At 43.9% G+C, this 21348-nt stretch overlaps 1 pseudogene; it reads right to left on the bottom strand.

The window, feature by feature from the left end:
* The window catches only part of LOC141167410 (vomeronasal type-2 receptor 26-like), a 78845-nt pseudogene that overhangs the window by 26909 nt on the left and 30588 nt on the right, over positions 1 to 21348 (bottom strand).

The raw sequence follows: 21348 nt of genomic DNA, 5'->3' as shown, positions 1-21348 counted from the left end.
ACAGGAGACAAGAAGTCTGACACATAGTCAACGCCTAGAGACGATGGTACAGGAGTATCTCCAAGTAAACATTGAAGCCACGACTGTGTCACTGGACCCTTGCTCTTTTTGGGCTTCCAATCTGGATAAATGGCCGGAGCTAGCCACTTACGCCTTGGAGATCTTGTCATGCCCCGCAGCCAGCGTTCTTTCTGAACGTGTGTTCAGCGCTGCTGGTGGTGTGCTGACAGATAAGCGCACGCGGCTCTCCACTGATAATGTAGACAGACTCACGTTCATAAAGATGAACAAATCATGGATCCGAAACGACTTTTCTACCCCTGTGTCATCCTGGAGAGAGTAAAAGCTTGATGATTGGTTAAAATCACCCTACCAACCGTTTAAGCTTTCAAATTACTAATCATGTTTATCTGTATCTTGGCTGGAAAATAATTTGGGCTTTGTAGCAGTGTGCAGCACTGATTCTAATAGGCCATCTATAATAAGCTCCACCAGATTTAAAATTACTAATCATGTTTATCTGTATCTTGACTGGAAAATAATTTGGGCTTTGTAGCAGTGTGCAGCACTGATCCTATTAGGCCATCTATACTAAAGCTTCACCAGATTTAAAATTAATAATAATTTTTAGCTGCATCTAGCCCGGAAAATAATTTTGGGGCTCCGAGATGCGCAAGACACATAAGTGCCTTCTTGCTGCACTACCTGCAGCATGACCCTCATATTGTCAGAATTCGAAGTAATCATGACTACTGGGTTGCCACACTCTTAGATCCCCCAAACTTTTCGATCAACCTTTTCATTTTAATAAAGACCAAAAAAATGGTCATTTTTGAAATTATAAGCATTAGCAGGTTGATAGAAACTGAAATCAAACAGTTTTCAACTCAAAACTTTATTCTAGGTGATGTTACATTTTCACATAGGACCCCTTGTTCGAAAGGAGCTTCTGAACTCTCTCGTCCATTGAATTTGTCAGGTTTTGGATGGTTTCTGCTTCAATTGTTTTGCATGAGGACAGAATACCCTCCCAGAGCTGTTGCTTAGATGTGAACTGCCTCCCGCCATCATAGACACTCCTTTTAATGATGCTCCAAAGGTTCTGAATGGGGTAGAGGTCAGGGGAGCATGGGGGTCACACCATAAGTTTGTCCCCTTTTATGCCCATATCAGCCAGAGATGCAGATGTTTTATGTGCAGCATGAGATGGTGCATTATCATGCAGAAAAATGATCTTGCTGTGAAATACACGGTTCTTCTTCTTGAACCATGGCAGGAAGTACTGTTTGAGAAAATCCACATACATTATGGAGTTCATCTTTAGCGCCTTCAGGGATCCTAAAGGGGCCGACAATCTCTCTCCCCATGATTCCAGCCCAAAACATTACTCCACCTCCTCCTTGTTGGCGCTGTAGCCGTGCTTGCGTGGGGTGTCCATCAACCAGCCATCCTCCACTCCATCCATCTGGACCATCGAGCGCTGCACGGCACTCATCCGTGAACAAAACAGTTTTGAAATCAGTCTTCATGTAATGTTTGGCCCACTGGAGCCGTTTCTGCTTGTGTGAAGTGGATAGAGGAGGTCGACAGGATGGCGTATGCACAGCTGCAATCCTCTGAAGGACCCTGCATCTTGTTGTTCGGGGGACGTTGGAGGCACAAGCAGCTTCAAAAACTTGTCTGCTGCTATGACAAGGCTTTTTTGCCGCTGCTCTTTCAACCTGACGTAATTGCCTGTAGGAAAGAGTCCTCAATTTGCCCTTATCAGCACGCACACGTGTGTACTGTGAATCAGCTACATACTTCTTGATTGCCAAGACACTTCATCCTGATCATCGCACAATGTTGATTGTAGTCATGCCTTGACCTAAACACTCCACAATTTGTTGCTTCTCAGCAGCCGACACATCCTTTTTCTTTCCCATTTTGGCAGAAAATGTAGGCTGCTTAATAATGTGAGACAGCCTTCTTAAGTAGTCTTGCCTTTCATTGGACACAGCTGCCAAACTAATTAGCACAGGTGTCTGCAATTGCTTACAGTGATATAAAGAGCCCTGACACACATCACCATCAATGAGTTTAACTGACAAACAAATTCTTCCCTTATCACTCCTAAACACTTTTTGCATAATAATTTGGAACGCAGTGTACATGTGCTTTTCCACAAAACACCAGTGGTTCACGTAGTGAATCTTACAGTTCTAACTTGCCAACCGTGGTCTGTATGGAGTTGTTCAATAAAGGGCCCAAAATTAAGATAACATAGATGGGAGAGGTCTCTATGAATAGGAATTCCTAAGTATTTGATACCCTGTGAGGGCCAGGCAAAGGGAAAGTTGGACTGGATGGAATCCTATATGGATATGGGGAGGGAGACATCGAGGGCCTCAGACTTCGCTGCATTGATTTTAAAATTTGACCATGTAACAAAGTGATCTATTTCAGCCATAACAGCATGGATGGATATATGTGATTGAGTGATATATACTAGGACATCATCAGCAAATAGAGAGCGCTTGTACTCGGTGCCTCCCACCTCAATCCACCTAATATTGGGGTTATGGCGAATTGATGAGAGCAGGTGCTCCGTCACTAGGATGTATAAGAGAGGGGACAGAGGACATCCCTGCCTTGTCCCATTGGTGATTGTGAAAGGTGATGAAAATGTTCTGACGCACCCCCTGGGCCTTGGGACACACGGAGCCGGACCCTTTTTGGTGGATGCTGGTGGTTGTAGTCTTCGTGGCGGCGACCCGGTTTCGTGGCTCAGGGTGGTCAAACCAGTGGCGGAACTATTTATGTGGTTTTGATGTTTAAATGTCCGACTACGCCACCCGTGGATTGCGGTCAGTGTGAACCGCCGCTACAGGGCAGACCGCTGAGGCTGGTGTTGTGGGTGCAGCAGAGCGTAGCATAACTCCCCACGGGAGGAGTATAGCCTCAGGGCAGTGTATGCAGAGGATGGGGGTGATGGTGCATGGCAGCAGCAGTAACGACATGGAGTAAGTGATGCAGTTCAGGGCCTTTACTCACAGTTCTTATTATCCAGACCACGTCTGCAGGTAACGGCTGCCCACGTCGTACTGTGCTCACCAGGTGAGGGGCTCAGACAACTCCCAGATAACTTTGGAGCACTTCACAGGACCCCCTTTGTGTGTCCTTTGTCTGGCCTTTCTTACCAACACTTCTGTCCGGCTGCCTCGGGCCTCCTCTTGGTAAACTTGGCGCCAGTTTCCCTGACCCTATGTGGTGCCTTCCTAGCGGGTGTAGCGAGGGGCTGCGCCACATAAAATGTCAGAGCCTCCGGTTTATAGCTGAGGGTCGTTTCCTGCCTCCACTAGTTCGGGGACCGGTCTCCCCCTTTGGCCTAACCCCTCCACGCAGGTGGATTCGGGCGTGCGGTGGCGACTCGCCCGTCCGCACCCCTGGGATCCCTTCATTCCTCGTTCCTGGAGCCTTCTCCGCTCCTCTTCCTTCCTTCTCCCTCTTGCAGGCCTGGGCCTCTGTTACTAGGCCCGCCTCCGGAGCAGAGCTCATGCAGAGCCCCTGCTCCCTGCCACTTCTGCTCAGACTTCTCTGCACTGAACTAAGATGGTGCCCACCTTTTATACTCCCTTCTCAATGCACCCAGGAACTGCTTCCTCCCTGCTCCTGCACTACAGGGTTCCCCTTCCTCAGTGTTCCCTCCCCCCACTCCAGCCAGGGACAGGGACTGTCGTGCCCATCTCAGGGGCATATTGGTCGCCCTGCCCCACGGCAATGTGGTGTAATGCATGCAGGTGTCGGGTCCTGATCCACACTCCATCCTTACCTGAGAGTGAGATATCACACCTCTGGGTGAGGTGCAATACGTCTGTAGCAACCGAGCCCTCAGGGTGCTACAGTTCCATTTATCTTCAGCCTAGGTGACGTATTGTGATACAGGGCCGTGATTTTGGCTATAAAAGGGTCCCCTAGACCCCTACCCCAAGCTTTTTAAGAGAATAATATATGGCGTGCCAGGAGACTCTATGGAATGCTTTCTCAGCATCCAACGAGAGTATCTACTTACAAATTTTTAACTGCATCTAGCCCAGGAAATACTTTGTGCCTAGTAGCAGTGTCTGCTAGTCAGCGGATTATCCCGGCTGTTAAGCAAGCTACACCACCTGTAGTTTGGACACTTAATTTTTTCAAAGGAAATGCTTCGGGACCACGGGATACTCAGTGAAGAGCATCAGGAGGCACCCCAAGGCATAGGGGCTGGGACTGGCAGTAGGATGCCTTGCGGTGGACAGCCGAGCTCGATCCTTATAAAAGCTTTTTAACTGCAGCAGCTTTAGTGGACGCTACTGGAGCTGGAATTACGCGGCTGCTGGCATGAGACTTGCCCTCCAATAGATCCTTGTAAATGGATTTAAAGTGTATTCATTCAAATTAGAGAGACAATTTAAATTAAAAAACTTAGAGCTGCCTCCACCACAGGGGGGCTCGCTCGACCCACCAGCGGACAGGCACCAGTATTGGGAGAGGGGGGCTGGCCGTCAGGGTTCACCGCGGCTCTGGCACAAACCCGGCGACATGTAAGTGGCACGGGCAGGAGCGGACTGAACGTGTCGGCTTCTCACTTTTTGGATTTTAGAAGGGCATGACATGCCTATATCTGTGTCTCCCCCTCCTTTTACTCCTCCACCTCTTTTCTTTTCTCATGACTATATGTACTTGTCACTTTTCCATGTGTTAGTTGTGTCTTCTGAGCAGTTTGTCAGCTTTTGGACACCTTTGAAGGTGTTTTCTATGTGTTTTTGTTTGCCTGCCATTGGTTTTAACGGTGTTCGAAGGTGTTCGACGAACAGTTCGACGAACAGTTCGGCGAACACACGGGTGTTCGACGAACCGAACCGAACTCGAACACTACGGGGGTGGCTCAACACTAGTTTTCACCTTGTGATCACTGTTCTGCTTTTTAAGCTGACTCATTCTTGCTTTCCAAATATTGCAGTCTGCTTTAAGGTGGTCGGGCTTTCTACAGAAAAAACATTCACGAGTTTCCCTTAGATTGCTCTTATTTTTAGGAAAGTCCTGCGTTTTTAATGCTGTTTCTGTTTTAGATTCATTACTGCTGCTTACATTGAGTGTTTCTCGGTTGAATTCATCTACAAGCTTGCCTTTGACATATTCTAGTGTGAGCTCATCATCTGACCGTGCATCTAGTGCAGTGACAAGTGTGTCATCACTTTCTGGAAGACCACTTAATAGTAGTGCAGCAACATGAAAGTCTTTAATTTCTTCTCCAATGCCCCTGAGACGCTCAAAAATCTCTAGGGTGTTTCTTATATAGTCCTGCATATTCTGCCCATCACTTAGCTTAGACTGATACAGTTTTCTCATGAGATAAAGCTTATTGCTGAGATTTGATCTTTCATGCACTTTCTGTAATTCATCCCACATCTCTTTTGCAGTTGTACATTTGCATATATGCGCGATCTGATCATCATCTACACTGAGGGAGATAGTGCTTTGTGCTTTCTGATCCTTCTCTAGCCAATCATCTGGTAATGGATGAGGCACTTGTTACTGCGTATATTTCCACGTACCTTCTCTTATGAGCAGAATTTTCACCTTAAATTTCCAAGATTAATTATTCTGATTGGTGAGACTTTGCACTGAGAACTTGCAGTGATCCTTGCTTGTGGACATCTTCTCTGTTGCTCTGTGCTGCTTTTGCTTTTGACTTCTATTGCTGTATTACTTTTCTGTGTCACTCCTGGGGTTCTGTGTCACGATGGGGTTCTGTGTCATGCTGGACCCATAACCTGCTGGCGGCGGATCATTCAGGATACTCTCAAAGCGTGTTGACAACAGAACAAAGCTTTCATTAGCTATAAACAGGTACAGAAATGATCGGCTTTGTGGAATCAGGAATATACATATCTTAAGTGTCTCTGTGCTGCATCAGCGGCTGCTGCTTCTCCTCTCATGCACAGACACAGGAAACTGATCACAGTCACATGGTCTTTTCTGTGTGTGAGCCTCTGGGAGTTTTTTTTTTAACTTTATAAACAATACACAACCTAGCAATAGAACACTTACATACACATAAATGGAGTTGTTGCACTAAACATATTCCAACAATGTGACTTCCTAAATTCCCAGTGAATGGGTGGCTTATATTAGGGAAAGCAAATTCAAATTCCTAGATAACTCTCTTTGAGGAATTGCTCTTTTGGCAACCACTTTATCCTTTTAAGGGCTCGCTCACATGAGTGCATAACATGGCCGAGTGCTATCTGATGTATTATCGAATAGCACTTGGACCAATGTTGTACTAAGGGGCAATGCTGACTAGCGCATTATTTTTCTTATGCCGATTCGCATGATAAGAGTGCATCCGAGAATCAAACCATGTTCACCCATGCAAGTCTATGGGTGCACTCGGATTAGTTTGATGAAATTCGCAGTCTCAGACAATGGAAAAGATGGAGAAATTAAGTTTTCCATCTTCTCCAAACCTGTGCTCTGATTCTCATATGCGTGAGAATATGATCACGCTAAGATGGCATTCGGATCGAACTCTGACACCATTTGAGCCGAGTGCCATTAGCATAATCAGCCCGATTCCCTACAAACGGCCATCTGAATGCAGCCTTAAGACTAAGGCTAGGGTCACTAAGCGTATAAAAAATTGGTCCCACCCGCATCCAAGAGAGTGGGACAATTTTCTCTCACTTGTCGTTCATGTACAATCCGTTTTTTTAAAAAAAAATTTTTACTCAGATGCAATTAATCTTTTACAGGACCATTTACAGTTTCTCTTTTTGCGGAACGACAATGCATCCACAAAAATCTGATGCCACTCTTATAGTCCGTATGGCATCCAATTATTTTTTCTCGCACCCATCCACTTTCAGAGTGAAATCGCAACATGCCGCAAGGTTTTTACTCACGCCAAATACAGCTGAGAAAAAATATGCAGATCTGCACTGCCTGATTGAATAACATTGGTTTGGGTCCAATACTTTTTTTTATTGGATTCCACTCATTCGATTTATACAGTCATGTTAGAGAGCCCTAGGGAAGATATTTTGAATTCAGAGACATATTCTGTTTTTGTAACTTTAGATTTATTTCACTGCAGTAGATTATCACCTGACTGATTTGAGATTTCTCCTTGTAAACACGGGACACAGGCATAGCAACATGACGGTTTCCCTCGCATAGCGGTATTTCGGAATCCCATGGTGCAGCTGTTGCTACATCTTGAGAGTGGGACCTAGAAACAGTAAAGATTCATTTTATGACTTTAAATGCTGAATCATTGACACTAGAGAAATAAAATAGAATATAATGCACAGATTGCAACTGAAAGGTTTGTGTCAAATCGACTTGACAGTGAAATGGAGGGAGAGGTGAAAAGTTGAGAAGATTGGATTAACCAACCACCTTAGGCTGGGGTCACACGAGAGTATAACATATTGATCCTATTCTCATCCATGAGAGTGGGATGATTTTCTCTCACTTGTTATCTATGTGCTGTCCATATGCAAACCATTTTCTTACTCACAGTTATTTTTTTACAGGACCAGTTACAGTTTCCCATCTTTCAGAATTGAAATGTCTCTTTAAAAATCGGATGCCATAGAGAAGGTCCGTGTGGCATCCGATTTTTTTTTTCTTGCATTCACCAAATTTTGGAGTGAAATGTCAGCACGCTGAATACAGCTGAGAAAAAAATATTTTTGATCTGCACTGCCCCATTGAATAACATTGGTTCGAGTCCAATACCTTTTTTTATCGGATTGCACTCATCCTAATTGTACATTCTCGTGATTGAGACAATAGAATGTGTCACACTGAGGTTTTTTTTTAAACTCTCCCAAATCACTGGGAGTTCAAAAACCAATAATTTTGAACAGAGTGTTGAGATAGGCGTACACAATGTTTTTCCTCTGGTGTCCGAGACTTCGAGTGTTCATAGGCAAAGCTGTTTCGGGAAAATGTCCGTTGCCTATTTCCCGAAGTACCAATTTTGCTCTCATTTTCTGCTCCATCACAGGTGTCTTTTCTCTGTGTTTTCTATTACAGTGTTGAGCAGCTCCCTAGTTAGATTAGCTTGAAGAATAAAAATGCTACGTCTTTTAAACCATGATATGTTAAAAAAAATGTTTTGACTGTAGAGTTGTGGTATGTGCACATGGCATCATTTTTCTGGCCAATTCCATTTGAAACCTGCTTGAATAAATGCTAAAAATGCCAAAATGTAAATCTAAAAGGAACTCGTTGTTCATATGTTCAGCCTTTTGAACTTTTTATTAATCTTTTCAAAGCTTTTAAAGCCATAAAGCAACTCAAAGAAGTGACCAGACCATTCTTCATATGACTTTCATTTGGTAGCCACTCAATAGTTTTGCAAAAAAAAATACTCCTCAGTTTGAGGCTAAGTGCTCACGATGCAGAAATGCTGCATATTTTTTCCGTATCTCCCGGGCAGGAAAAATGCATGCGGATTGTGCATGCGGATTTTACATGCGTTTTTTCTGCCAGGTAGAAGCTTTTGTTAAGTGTTTTTGCATGCATTTCTGCATGCACTTTTCCAAGCAATTTTAGCATCACTTGGAAAAGTGTTTGACAACTTAGTCACACTATATAAATCCATGCAACCGGCATGGATTTATATAGTGTGACCAAGTTAATAGTTGAAAAAAAGAATAAAAATGGTAAAAAATAAAAAAAACACATTATACTCACCTTCTGATGGCCCCAGGTCTTTTCTCCGCTGCATCCGGTCTCTTTTTAGGCACGCAATGGTGTGAATGACCTGCCATGACGTCATCTAGTCATGTGACAGGTCACGCGACCGCCGACGTCCTTTTACACCACCGCGAGCCGTACAAGAGACCGGACGCGGCGGAGAAAAGACAGGGGGGAAATCGGAAGGTAAGTATAATGTTTTTTTTTTATTTTAAATTCTTTTTTAAACAGGTTCTATGGTAACCGAGTCTGGAGGAGAGTCTCCTCTTCTCCAGACCTGGGAACCATCCGCACATTGAATCGCTTAATATCCGCATGTGCACATGTAGTCATGCGGATATTATGCGATTCAATGCAAGTCAATGTCGGCAATTACGCTGCGTGTCCGCAAATTTAATGGACATGCTGCGTATTTTTCAGCAATGATAATCCGCAGCGGAAATTTCCTCAGCATGTGCAAAGCACATGCGGATTATCTGTTAGAACCTTGCTGTTAGGTTTTTTTTTCCCTTGCTGGTCACATGACCTTGTTGGCCTATATTAATCCTGCTCCGCCCTTCTGGTTTTGCTGGACTTCATTGTATATCTACTTTCTAGCTAGCCTGTGCTCTGTATCTAGCTCTGTTAGTTTGCTTGGTCTACGGACCTCTATGTTCTATCTATTTTGTTTGTTCGTCTGTCTGCTACTATTTCTGTTAGGAGGTGTCCCATATTCCTCCCAGTCCTTAGTACTTGTAGGGATTCCCTCCCCACATCTATAGGTCTCCGTACAGACTAGATTAGGACTTTAGCAGGTCTGATCGCAGGATCAGGTTCCCTGTTACATCGTAGGGATTCAGCTGAGTCCTATAGTAGTGACAGATCTCCTCTCTTTCCTTAGCTTTGGTAGCAGAACATAACAGTAAGTCCAGCCTGCAAATTCTTTAAGGAAAGATTTTTTTTTTTTTTTTTTTTGTTCCATCATGGTGTCGGTTCAGGATTTGGCTAAACACCTGCAGGGACTCTCTCTGGAAGTGGCCGAGCTCCGTCAGCACGTGAGTAACTGTCCTGGAGCATATTTCTTGGAGCCTAAGGTATGTTTGCCGGATTTATTTTTTGGTGAACATCGAGAATTTTTTTCATTTAAAAATGCTTGCTTATTGTATTTTCGTTTGAGACCCAAGTCCTCTGGGGATGAATCCCAGCGCGTAGGGTTCATAATGTCACTTTTGCGCAAAGAGCCTCAGGAGTGAGCCTTTTCTTTGCAACCTAGTGATACATGCTTCAGATCAGTGGATAGTTTTTTTTCTGCTTTAGGATTATTATATGATGATCCTGACCGTGTGGCATCAGCTGAGACTGAGTTGAGACGTTTAAAACAAGGATCAGGTAATGTGGAAAAATATTGTACTCATTTTCGTCGTTGGTCCACTCAAACAGGGTGGAACGATTCTGCTCTGAAAAGTCTATTTCTTGCTGGGCTCAGTGAAAGGGTTAAAGACCTGCTAATTGCTTATCCTACACCTGAGGATTTGCAACAGGCTATGCAATTAGCTATACGGGTGGATAGAAGACTGCGTGCTAGGGTTAATGAGAGCAAATCCTCTGCTATGTCAGTTTCTGGTTATGATAATGTGTGTACTAACAGTGGTGAACCGATGGAGATTGGATCGGTGGCACCTCGCTCTCAAGAAAAAGACCGTCGTTTTTCGGAAGGCTTGTGTTTCTATTGCGGAAAATCTGGTCATTTGATTAAAGGCTGTGAGCTTCGTATGAAGAAAGAAAAAAAAATGGTCAGTCACGCCCGTATTGCCTGTTTAAATTCCAAGGGTATATTTTTAGCTGCTTCCACGATTGCTCAGGAAAAATTAATGGAATTTCGGGTGTTTGTTGATTGCGGGTCTACACTGAATGTAATTGATGGGGGATTCGTGGAAAAACTCAATTTAAAACCTGAACCTTTATCATCCCCCATTGCTGTGGTTTCTGTGGATGGCTCCCCTTTGAAGAATATTACTCTCAAGGTCAGTGAATTTCCTCTCACTATTAATGGTGTTCACCATGAGAAATTGGATTTGGTAGTGTTGAATAACTTGCCTTCTCCAGTAATATTGGGTTTGCCCTGGTTAAAATTTCACAATCCTGTACTGGATTGGTCTACCAGTGAAATTAAATCCTGGAGCCATAAATGTTATGACAAGTGTTGTAACGGGCGTATTGCAGCTTTGGATAGGGGAGAATTGCCTGTTCCTATTCAGGATTTTTGGAGAGTTTTTTCTGAGAAAGAATCGCAGGTTTTGCCTCCCCATAGAGACTATGATTGTTCTATTGAATTTGTCCCTGGAGCGATTCTTCCTAAAAGTCGTTTATTTAACCTTACTATTCCTGAGAGGAAGGCTTTGGAGGAATACATACAGACAAGTTTGGCCACCGGTCACATTAGGCCCTCTAAGTCTCCTGTGGCGGTTGGATTTTTTTTTGTAAAAAAAAAGGACGGCGGTTTACGTCCTTGTCTGGATTTTCGTGAGATTAACAAAATTACGGTACGCAATCCTTACCCACTGCCATTGATTCCTGATCTGTTTAACCAGTTATTGGGGGCCAAGTGGTTCTCTAAAATTGACCTTAAGGGGGCATACAATCTGTTGCGCATGAAGGAGGGTGATGAATGGAAGACTGCTTTTAACACTCCTGTGGGTCATTTTGAGAATCTGGTTATGCCTTTTGGTCTTACTAATGCTCCTGCATTTTTTCAGAATCTGATTAATGACATCCTTAGACCTTTGATCGGTAAAAATGTGGTTGTGTATTTGGATGACATTTTGATTTATTCGCCAGATCTGGAGTCTCATTGGCGGAGCGTGCGTGAGGTATTACAGTTATTAATGGACAATTCGCTTTTTGCTAAGCTGGAGAAATGTGAGTTCGCTGTACAGAGAATTAGTTTTTTGGGCTACATTATCTCCAGCAAAGGTTTTGAGATGGATCCGGTTAAGGTTCAGGCTGTGCAGGAATGGCCTAGGCCTATTGGTTTGAAATCGATACAGAGGTTTTTGGGTTTCGCCAATTACTATAGAAAATTCATAAAAAATTTTTCTAGTATTGTCAAACCTCTGACTGATCTCACCAGGAAAGGTGCTGATGCGGTTCAGTGGTCTTCTGAGGCCATTGAAGCTTTTGTGTATCTCAAGGAGAGGTTCACCTCTGCTCCCATCCTTATGCAGCCTGATGTTACTAGGCCGTTTTTGGTTGAGGTTGATGCTTCCTCTGTGGGGGTTGGCGCAGTATTGTCTCAGGATAACGGGGATGGATTACATCCCTGTGACTTTTTTTCAAAAAAAATTTCGGAGACTGAATTGAATTACGATATTGGTAATCGGGAATTATTGGCTATTAAACTCGCATTTGAACACTGGCGCCACTTCTTGGAAGGTGCGGAATTTCCCGTTCAGGTTCTTACGGATCATAAAAATCTGATATATCTTGATGCTGCCAAGCGCCTGAATGCCCGTCAGGCTAGGTGGGCACTGTTTTTCTCGCGGTTTAATTTCTCCGTTACTTACATCCCTGGTACTAAGAATGTTAAGGCGGATGCCTTGTCTCGCAGTTTTTCTCCCATAGTCGGTGCTGAGAAAGAGGAAAACATTTTACAAGAAGGTGTTGTGATAGCTGCTTTAGACTCCGTTTTGGAAGATGAGATTCTTAAAGCTCAGGAGAATGCCCCATCTAACACTCCTCATGGGAGGTTGTTTGTGCCTGGGACCTTTAGGAGAGATTTGTTTGTTGAGTGTCACGAATCTCGGTTGGCAGGTCATCCCGGAATCTCTGAGACCAAGAGACTGGTGGGTCGCAGTTTTTGGTGGCCTGGATGGCAGAAGGAAGTCATTAAGTGGGTACGCCAATGTACTATATGTGCTAGATCTAAGTCCTCACATACTCCTGCTGCGGGGTTACTTTGTCCTTTGCAGGTCCCCAGTGCTCCTTGGACACATTTGGCTATGGACTTTATAACTGACCTTTCCCCCTCTGAGGGTTTTACTGTCATCTGGGTGGTCGTGGACCGTTTTAGCAAGATGTGTCACTTGGTTCCCTTCGTCAAACTGCCCTGCGCTAAAACTCTCGCTAAGGCCTTTATCAAGGAAATTGTCAGACTTCATGGCGTTCCTACTGACATTGTTTCTGATAGGGGTCCTCAGTTCGTGGCTCGTTTTTGGCGTGCCTTTTGTGACAGGTTGGGAATTCATTTGTCATTTTCGTCCGGATATCATCCTGAATCTAATGGCCAGACAGAAAGGAAAAACCAGGATGTTGAGCAGTTCTTGCGTTGTTTTGTGGCAGACAATCAAGAGGGGTGGTCTGAGTTTCTGCAACTTGCCGAATTTGCTCTGAACAATCATACATCTTCTTCTGCTGGTTGTTCGCCTTTTTTTTGTTGTTCTGGGAGACATCCGTCGTTTGGGTCGTTCTCCAAGTTGGGATCTGCCGTGTGTTAGAACCTTGCTGTTAGGTTTTTTTTCCTTTGCTGGTCACATGACCTTGTTGGCCTATTTAATCCTGCTCCGCCCTTCTGGCTTTGCTGGACTTCATTGTATATCTACTTTCTAGCTAGCCTGTGCTCTGTATCTAACTCTGTTAGTTTGCTTGGTCTACGGACCTCTATGTTCTATCTATTTTGTTTGTTCGTCTGTCTGCTACTATTTCTGTTAGGAGGTGTCCCATATTCCTCCCAGTCCTTAGTACTTGTAGGGATTCCCTCCCCACATCTATAGGTCTCCGTACAGACTAGATTAGGACTTTAGCAGGTCTGATCGCAGGATCAGGTTCCCTGTTACATCGTAGGGATTCAGCTGAGTCCTATAGTAGGGACAGATCTCCTCTCTTTCCTTAGCTTTGGTAGCAGAACATAACAGTAAGTCCAGCCAGCAAATTCTCTAAGGAAAGATTTTTCTGTTCCATCATGGTGTCGGTTCAGGATTTGGCTCATCGCCTGCAGGGACTCTCTCTGGAGGTGGCCGAGCTCCGTCAGCACGTGAGTAACTGTCCTGGAGCACATTTCTTGGAGCCTAAGGTATGTTTGCCGGATTTATTTTTTGGTGAACACCGAGAATTTTTTTCATTTAAAAATGCTTGCTTATTGTATTTTCGTTTGAGACCTAAGTCCTCTGGGGATGAATCCCAGCGCGTAGGGTTCATAATGTCACTTTTGCGCAAAGAGCCTCAGGAGTGGGCCTTTTCTTTGCAACCTAGTGATACATGCTTCAGATCAGTGGATAGTTTTTTTTCTGCTTTGGGACTATTATATGATGATCCTGACCGTGTCGCATTAGCTGAGACTGAGTTGAGACGTTTAAAACAAGGATCAGGTAATGCGGAAAAATATTGTACACATTTTCGTCGTTGGTCCACTCAAACAGGGTGGAACGATTCTGCTCTGAAAAGTCTATTTCTTGCTGGGCTCAGTGAAAGGGTTAAAGACCTGCTAATTGCTTATCCTACACCTGAGGATTTGCAACAGGCTATGCAATTAGCTATACGGGTGGATAGAAGACTGCGTGCTAGGGTTAATGAGAGCAAATCCTCTGCTATGTCAGTTTCTGGTTATGATGTGTGTACTAACAGTGGTGAACCAATGGAGATTGGATCGGTGGCACCTCGCTCTCAAGAAAAAGACCGTCGTTTTTCGGAAGGCTTGTGTTTCTATTGCGGAAAATCTGGTCATTTGATTAAAGGCTGTGAGCTTCGTATGAAGAAAGAAAAAAAAATGGTCAGTCACGCCCGTATTGCCTGTTTAAATTCCAAGGGTATATTTTTAGCTGCTTCCACGATTGCTCAGGAAAAATTAATGGAATTTCGGGTGTTTGTTGATTGCGGGTCTACACTGAATGTAATTGATGGGGGATTCGTGGAAAAACTCAATTTAAAACCTGAACCTTTATCATCCCCCATTGCTGTGGTTTCTGTGGATGGCTCCCCTTTGAAGAATATTACTCTCAAGGTCAGTGAATTTCCTCTCACTATTAATGGTGTTCACCATGAGAAATTGGATTTGGTAGTGTTGAATAACTTGCCTTCTCCAGTAATATTGGGTTTGCCCTGGTTAAAATTTCACAATCCTGTACTGGATTGGTCTACCAGTGAAATTAAATCCTGGAGCCATAAATGTTATGACAAGTGTTGTAACGGGCGTATTGCAGCTTTGGATAGGGGAGAATTGCCTGTTCCTATTCAGGATTTTTGGAGAGTTTTTTCTGAGAAAGAATCGCAGGTTTTGCCTCCCCATAGAGACTATGATTGTTCTATTGAATTTGTCCCTGGAGCGACTCTTCCTAAGAGTCGTTTATTTAACCTTACTATTCCTGAGAGGAAGGCTTTGGAGGAATACATACAGACAAGCTTGGCCGCCGGTCACATTAGGCCCTCTAAGTCTCCTGTGGCGGTTGGATTTTTTTTTGTAAAAAAAAAGGACGGCGGTTTACGTCCTTGTCTGGATTTTCGTGAGATTAACAAAATTACGGTACGCAATCCTTACCCACTGCCATTGATTCCTGATCTGTTTAACCAGTTATTGGGGGCCAAGTGGGTCTCTAAAATTGACCTTAAGGGGGCATACAATCTGTTGCGCATGAAGGAGGGTGATGAATGGAAGACTGCTTTTAACACTCCTGTGGGTCATTTTGAGAATCTGGTTATGCCTTTTGGTCTTACTAATGCTCCTGCATTTTTTCAGAATCTGATTAATGACATCCTTAGACCTTTGATCGGTAAAAATGTGGTTGTGTATTTGGATGACATTTTGATTTATTCGCCAGATCTGGAGTCTCATTGGCGGAGCGTGCGTGAGGTATTACAGTTATTAATGGACAATTCGCTTTTTGCTAAGCTGGAGAAATGTGAGTTCGCTGTACAGAGAATTAGTTTTTTGGGCTACATTATCTCCAGCAAAGGTTTTGAGATGGATCCGGTTAAGGTTCAGGCTGTGCAGGAATGGCCTAGGCCTATTGGTTTGAAATCGATACAGAGGTTTTTGGGTTTCGCCAATTACTATAGAAAATTCATAAAAAATTTTTCTAGTATTGTCAAACCTCTGACTGATCTCACCAGGAAAGGTGCTGATGCGGTTCAGTGGTCTTCTAAGGCCATTGAAGCTTTTGTGTATCTCAAGGAGAGGTTCACCTCTGCTCCCATCCTTATGCAGCCTGATGTTACTAGGCCGTTTTTGGTTGAGGTTGATGCTTCCTCTGTGGGGGTTGGCGCAGTATTGTCTCAGGATAACGGGGATGGATTACATCCCTGTGCCTTTTTTTCAAAAAAATTTTCGGAGACTGAATTGAATTACGATATTGGTAATCGGGAATTATTGGCTATTAAACTCGCATTTGAACACTGGCACCACTTCTTGGAAGGTGCGGAATTTCCCGTTCAGGTTCTTACGGATCATAAAAATCTGATATATCTTGATGCTGCCAAGCGCCTGAATGCCCGTCAGGCTAGGTGGGCACTGTTTTTCTCGCGGTTTAATTTCTCCGTTACTTACATCCCTGGTACTAAGAATGTTAAGGCGGATGCCTTGTCTCGCAGTTTTTCTCCCATAGTCGGTGCTGAGAAAGAGGAAAACATTTTACAAGAAGGTGTTGTGATAGCTGCTTTAGACTCCGTTTTGGAAGATGAGATTCTTAAAGCTCAGGAGAATGCCCCATCTAACACTCCTCATGGGAGGTTGTTTGTGCCTGGGACCTTTAGGAGAGATTTGTTTGTTGAGTGTCACGAATCTCGGTTGGCAGGTCATCCCGGAATCTCTGAGACCAAGAGACTGGTGGGTCGCAGTTTTTGGTGGCCTGGATGGCAGAAGGAAGTCATTAAGTGGGTGCGCCAATGTACTATATGTGCTAGATCTAAGTCCTCACATACTCCTGCTGCGGGGTTGCTTTGTCCTTTGGAGGTCCCCAGTGCTCCTTGGACACATTTGGCTATGGACTTTATAACTGACCTTCCCCCCTCTGAGGGTTTTACTGTCATCTGGGTGGTCGTGGACCGTTTGAGCAAGATGTGTCACTTGGTTCCCTTCGTCAAACTGCCCTGCGCTAAAACTCTCGCTAAGGCCTTTGTCAAGGAAATTGTCAGACTTCATGGCGTTCCTACTGACATTGTTTCTGATAGGGGTCCTCAGTTCGTGGCTCGTTTTTGGCGTGCCTTTTGTGACAGGTTGGGAATTCATTTGTCGTTTTCGTCCGGATATCATCCTGAATCTAATGGCCAGACAGAAAGGAAAAACCAGGATGTTGAGCAGTTCTTGCGTTGTTTTGTGGCAGACAATCAAGAGGGGTGGTCTGAGTTTCTGCCACTTGCCGAATTTGCTCTGAACAATCATACATCTTCTTCTGCTGGTTGTTCGCCTTTTTTTTGTTGTTCTGGGAGACATCCGTCGTTTGGGTCGTTCTCCAAGTTGGGATCTGCCGTGCCTGAGGAGGAGAATTTTTCCGGTGATTTGGAAAGAGTTTGAACGGATGTGCGTGGTAATCTTCATGAGGCCAACAGAAAATCTAAAGACTACTTTGATAGGAAACGACAGGAGGTTTTGTTCGCTGTTGGTGACATGGTTTGGTTGTCCTCTAGGAATCTGCGGTTGAGGATTCCTTCTAAGAAATTGGGTCCCAAGTTTGTAGGGCCCTTTAAGGTGCTTCAGGTTGTCAACCAATCTGCTGTTAGGTTGGAGGTTCCTACCTCCTGGAGAATTAATCCGGTCTTTCATGTCTCTCTGTTAAAAAAAGCTGTTGTGTCGGATGGTGACGCCTCTGCCTCTGTTCCTCCGGTGGTGGAGGACGGGGAATATGAAATTTCTCGCATCCTTGACTCTAGACGGTATAGAGGTAGTTTTCAGTATCTTGTGGCCTGGAAAGGTTTCAGACCCGAGGATAACTCTTGGGTGAGGTCAGATGATGTTTCCGCGTCCAGACTTATCAGAGCATTTCACAGGAGATTTCCTGATAAGCCTGGTCCTAGGGGATCTGGAGGATCCTCTTAGAAGGGGGGGTACTGTTAGAACCTTGCTGTTAGGTTTTTTTTCCTTTGCTGGTCACATGACCTTGTTGGCCTATTTAATCCTGCTCCGCCCTTCTGGCTTTGCTGGACTTCATTGTATATCTACTTTCTAGCTAGCCTGTGCTCTGTATCTAACTCTGTTAGTTTGCTTGGTCTACGGACCTCTATGTTCTATCTATTTTGTTTGTTCGTCTGTCTGCTACTATTTCTGTTAGGAGGTGTCCCATATTCCTCCCAGTCCTTAGTACTTGTAGGGATTCCCTCCCCACATCTATAGGTCTCCGTACAGACTAGATTAGGACTTTAGCAGGTCTGATCGCAGGATCAGGTTCCCTGTTACATCGTAGGGATTCAGCTGAGTCCTATAGTAGGGACAGATCTCCTCTCTTTCCTTAGCTTTGGTAGCAGAACATAACACCGTGCCTGAGGAGGAGAATTTTTCCGGTGATTTGGAAAGAGTTTGGACGGATGTGCGTGGTAATCTTCAGGAGGCCAACAGAAAATCTAAAGACTACTTTGATAGGAAACGACAGGAGGTTTTGTTCGCTGTTGGTGACATGGTTTGGTTGTCCTCTAGGAATCTGCGGTTGAGGATTCCTTCTAAGAAATTGGGTCCAAAGTTTGTAGGGCCCTTTAAGGTGCTTCAGGTTGTCAACCAATCTGCTGTTAGGTTGGAGGTTCCTACCTCCTGGAGAATTAATCCGGTCTTTCATGTCTCTCTGTTAAAAAAAGCTGTTGTGTCGGATGGTGACGCCTCTGCCTCTGTTCCTCCAGTGGTGGAGGACGGGGAATATGAAATTTCTCGCATCCTTGACTCTAGACGGTATAGAGGTAGTTTGCAGTATCTTGTGGCCTGGAAAGGTTTCGGACCCGAGGATAACTCTTGGGTGAGGTCAGATGATGTTTCCGCGTCCAGACTTATCAGAGCGTTTCACAGGAGATTTCCTGATAAGCCTGGTCCTAGGGGATCCGGAGGATCCTCTTAGAAGGGGGGGTACTGTTAGAACCTTGCTGTTAGGTTTTTTTTTCCCTTGCTGGTCACATGACCTTGTTGGCCTATATTAATCCTGCTCCGCCCTTCTGGCTTTGCTGGACTTCATTGTATATCTACTTTCTAGCTAGCCTGTGCTCTGTATCTAGCTCTGTTAGTTTGCTTGGTCTACGGACCTCTATGTTCTATCTATTTTGTTTGTTCGTCTGTCTGCTACTATTTCTGTTAGGAGGTGTCCCATATTCCTCCCAGTCCTTAGTACTTGTAGGGATTCCCTCCCCACATCTATAGGTCTCCGTACAGACTAGATTAGGACTTTAGCAGGTCTGATCGCAGGATCAGGTTCCCTGTTACATCGTAGGGATTCAGCTGAGTCCTATAGTAGGGACAGATCTCCTCTCTTTCCTTAGCTTTGGTAGCAGAACATAACATTATCATTGAGGACCATGGGGCACGTATTATCAAGCGTTTTTTAAGCTTTTTCGCTGCGGAAATTCTGCGGCAAAAACGCTTGAAAAACGCATAGTGGGCACGCAGCCTGACACAGCCGGAGTTGAACATACCCTTAATTTTTACTCCAAAATCTAAGTAAAAAAATAAGTGTTCAAATGACTTGTTTTTCAGGAAGATTCCACCTTGAATCCACCTGAAAAATCACCGCAAAACTAATGCAAAAATGTAACTAATGCATAGAAATGTAAAAAAAGGTTGTGAAGGTCTTGAGACCACTCATTGATTTTACCCATCATGAGATGTTTCTTGTGTGGCTCCTTGGTAATGAGACATCTTTTTATAGGCTATTAGTTAAACCAGCTGATATTATTTGTCACTAAGTGTCAGGATTGCTTTCTAATTACTGATAGATTTCTGCTGGTGTCAGGAATTTCCATGGCTTTTTGCAACTATCTTTCTTCATGTGTTAAATACTTTTTCCCTGTGTCATTTCTCATTATTGCATATTTCTTAATTTATGGACATGTATCTGGTGAGAATTTCATGTCAATAGCACCTTTAGAAATAAATTTACTTAGAAAATTGGTGACTATTGATGAGCGAGCACTAAAATGCTTGAATGCTCGTTACTCATAATTAGCAAATTGAACTGTTTCGGTACTCAACTCGAACAATGAGCATAACAGAAGTCAATGGGAAACTTGAGCATTTTTCCTGTGGACCCTTCCAGGATGTCTGGAGGGGTGAAGGAAAATCAGTGAAATAGATGCAAACAGCGCTGAAAAGGAATTGGAACACCATTGGGAAGATGGCGGGATGCATCTCTGACTCCCAGGTTTCTGCTGGGAATAATGTTGTTAGAGTATTATGCCACTTAAACAGACTGACAATACAACATACCAAACCTAAGATAAAATGGATTTTACATGACAATATGTTAGGAAACATTCTTTCCGGTATAATGACTTGCATATAAGGCAAATAAAAAATACAGAAATAAAAAAACGCTTACTCCACCCCTTAGGCTATGTTTACACGCAGCGCTTTTGCTGCTTTTTTTTGTACTTTCACATTGTTTCAATGGTGAAAAAACGCTGAAAAAATTTACCTGCTCTTTCTTTCAAAAATGCAGCAGTTTTTCATTTCAGGAAGGAAAAAAAAGGAATCGTGTGCATGAGATTTCTGAAATTTATTCCCACTTGTAAGGAGTGGGTCTCCTAGACTGGTAAAACCTATGCAGTGAGTGCAAGGCCTATCAAAAATTCAAATGATAGATTGCAATACACCTTGAAATACACATTGACGACAGCCTTAAAAGACATTTTTTCCCCATTCGGAAGCTGTGGGACTCCTAGACTGGTAAAGTGTATGCACTATGTGCAAGGGCTTCCAAAATTTAGAAGGAGACACTGGGTTACATCCTGGAACACACATAGAGGAGGGCCTCAGAAAACATTTACATTTAGAAGGAGTGGGACTTCTATTGCTAACAACAAGGAATCCCGGATTCAAGGTCACTATTTGGGGTACAACTGACACAAAAAGACATTCAGGCATACAACTGTCATGCTAGTTATGGGAAGAACCAAGCGTATGATGATGGGAAAAGGGGGTAAGCACAGCAACAAGAGAAAAGGGGATTGGAGATGCCTAAGCAGATTTAAACAACACCTTGACTCCCCTATCGTCCCTAAATAGGTTCCACACCTATTTCCAAGCAGGATACCTTAGCCCTGGCTGACCCTAAAGCTAAGGGGGATGGATGAGCACTAGTCAGCCCCACTGTAACTAAAGACAAACCAGGGAAACAGACAAGGGGATACACATAGCTTTGAGAAGACACCAAAGAGATCATGACTACAATCCACCAAGGAACTCCATGGAGAATCTAGCCGACTGCTAGAATTCCAGACCTGAACAGAGGATTTAACTCTATAAACAGAAAATCTCTTGAGAAATTGAATGTATTTAAAGATCCAGCAAGGGTGTATTAATGAGCAGCAGAAGGTGGAGATCACTGCTGGGTCCTAGAGAGGGACGGATGATGAAAGGATCAAGAAGGTGTCTGAAAGGCCAAGTGCAGCGACCTTCTACAGCCAGATCCAGAATGACTGTCAAACCTGACACATACGTGACACTGACTCCGAGTTTGCTCC

The sequence above is a fragment of the Phyllobates terribilis genome, unplaced genomic scaffold (genome assembly GCF_046119375.1).
Source record: "Phyllobates terribilis strain yellow unplaced genomic scaffold, ASM4611937v1 Scaffold_11__3_contigs__length_659146591, whole genome shotgun sequence".
NCBI lineage: Eukaryota > Metazoa > Chordata > Amphibia > Anura > Dendrobatidae > Phyllobates > Phyllobates terribilis.
The sequence above is the reverse complement of the archived record's forward strand: the minus strand, read 5'-3'. Positions and strand labels throughout refer to the sequence as shown.